The sequence below is a fragment of the Osmia lignaria genome, unplaced genomic scaffold (genome assembly GCF_051020975.1).
Source record: "Osmia lignaria lignaria isolate PbOS001 unplaced genomic scaffold, iyOsmLign1 scaffold0053, whole genome shotgun sequence".
Taxonomy (NCBI): domain Eukaryota; kingdom Metazoa; phylum Arthropoda; class Insecta; order Hymenoptera; family Megachilidae; genus Osmia; species Osmia lignaria.
This window is the reverse complement of record NW_027478194.1, coordinates 62,501-65,000: the sequence shown is the minus strand read 5'-3', so window position 1 is coordinate 65,000 and position 2,500 is coordinate 62,501.

The following is a 2,500-nucleotide window of genomic DNA, read 5'->3' as shown; positions in this document are numbered from 1 at the left end:
GTTCGTTATTTTGGCTAAACGGAGCGAAAATCTGCATTTATACCATCACGGACGTTAGTTTAATAGCGTTTAACGATGGATCCACGGTACAGAATGCAAAAATATGATTGTTAAAATTTTCGACTAATCGGTTCTAAGAGGCGAAGCAATACGCCGCTGGGACTTTGAAATATTTCGGAGCGCACCTAAAGTTCGTTATTTTGGCTAAACGGAGCGAAAATCTGCATTTATACCATCACGGACGTTACTTTAATAGCGTTTAACGATGGATCCACGGTACAGAATGCAAAAATATGATTGTTAAAATTTTCGACTAATCGGTTCTAAGAGGCGAAGCAATACGCCGCTGGGACTTTGAAATATTTCGGAGCGCACCTAAAGTTCGTTATTTTGGCTAAACGGAGCGAAAATCTGCATTTATACCATCACGGACGTTAGTTCAATAGCGTTTAACGATCGATCCACGGTACAGAATGCAAAAATATGATTGTTAAAATTTTCGACTAATCGGTTCTAAGAGGCGAAGCAATACGCCGCTGGGACTTTGAAATATTTCGGAGCGCACCTAAAGTTAGTTATTTTGGCTAAACGGAGCGAAAATCTGCATTTATACCATCACGGACGTTAGTTTAATAGCGTTTAACGATGGATCCACGGTACAGAATGCAAAAATATGATTGTTAAAATTTTCGACTAATCGGTTCTAAGAGGCGAAGCAATACGCCGCTGGGACTTTGAAATATTTCGGAGCGCACCTAAAGTTCGTTATTTTGGCTAAACGGAGCGAAAATCTGCATTTATACCATCACGGACGTTAGTTTAATAGCGTTTAACGATGGATCCACGGTACAGAATGCAAAAATATGATTGTTAAAATTTTCGACTAATCGGTTCTAAGAGGCGAAGCAATACGCCGCTGGGACTTTGAAATATTTCGGAGCGCACCTAAAGTTCGTTATTTTGGCTAAACGGAGCGAAAATCTGCATTTATACCATCACGGACGTTAGTTTAATAGCGTTTAACGATGGATCCACGGTACAGAATGCAAAAATATGATTGTTAAAATTTTCGACTAATCGGTTCTAAGAGGCGAAGCAATACGCCGCTGGGACTTTGAAATATTTCGGAGCGCACCTAAAGTTCGTTATTTTGGCTAAACGGAGCGAAAATCTGCATTTATACCATCACGGACGCTAGTTTAATAGCGTTTAACGATCGATCCACGGTACAGAATGCAAAAATATGATTGTTAAAATTTTCGACTAATCGGTTCTAAGAGGCGAAGCAATACGCCGCTGGGACTTTGAAATATTTCGGAGCGCACCTAAAGTTCGTTATTTTGGCTAAACGGAGCGAAAATCTGCATTTATACCATCACGGACGTTAGTTCAATAGCGTTTAACGATCGATCCACGGTACAGAATGCAAAAATATGATTGTTAAAATTTTCGACTAATCGGTTCTAAGAGGCGAAGCAATACGCCGCTGGGACTTTGAAATATTTCGGAGCGCACCTAAAGTTAGTTATTTTGGCTAAACGGAGCGAAAATCTGCATTTATACCATCACGGACGTTAGTTTAATAGCGTTTAACGATGGATCCACGGTACAGAATGCAAAAATATGATTGTTAAAATTTTCGACTAATCGGTTCTAAGAGGCGAAGCAATACGCCGCTGGGACTTTGAAATATTTCGGAGCGCACCTAAAGTTCGTTATTTTGGCTAAACGGAGCGAAAATCTGCATTTATACCATCACGGACGTTAGTTTAATAGCGTTTAACGATGGATCCACGGTACAGAATGCAAAAATATGATTGTTAAAATTTTCGACTAATCGGTTCTAAGAGGCGAAGCAATACGCCGCTGGGACTTTGAAATATTTCGGAGCGCACCTAAAGTTCGTTATTTTGGCTAAACGGAGCGAAAATCTGCATTTATACCATCACGGACGTTAGTTTAATAGCGTTTAACGATGGATCCACGGTACAGAATGCAAAAATATGATTGTTAAAATTTTCGACTAATCGGTTCTAAGAGGCGAAGCAATACGCCGCTGGGACTTTGAAATATTTCGGAGCGCACCTAAAGTTCGTTATTTTGGCTAAACGGAGCGAAAATCTGCATTTATACCATCACGGACGCTAGTTTAATAGCGTTTAACGATCGATCCACGGTACAGAATGCAAAAATATGATTGTTAAAATTTTCGACTAATCGGTTCTAAGAGGCGAAGCAATACGCCGCTGGGACTTTGAAATATTTCGGAGCGCACCTAAAGTTCGTTATTTTGGCTAAACGGAGCGAAAATCTGCATTTATACCATCACGGACGTTAGTTTAATAGCGTTTAACGATGGATCCACGGTACAGAATGCAAAAATATGATTGTTAAAATTTTCGACTTATCGGTTCTGGATCACTGAAAAATCAAAAAAAATTATTAATTTTGATTAATTAAATTACATATGTAGTTTTATATTGTTATAGTCTCGTATTTG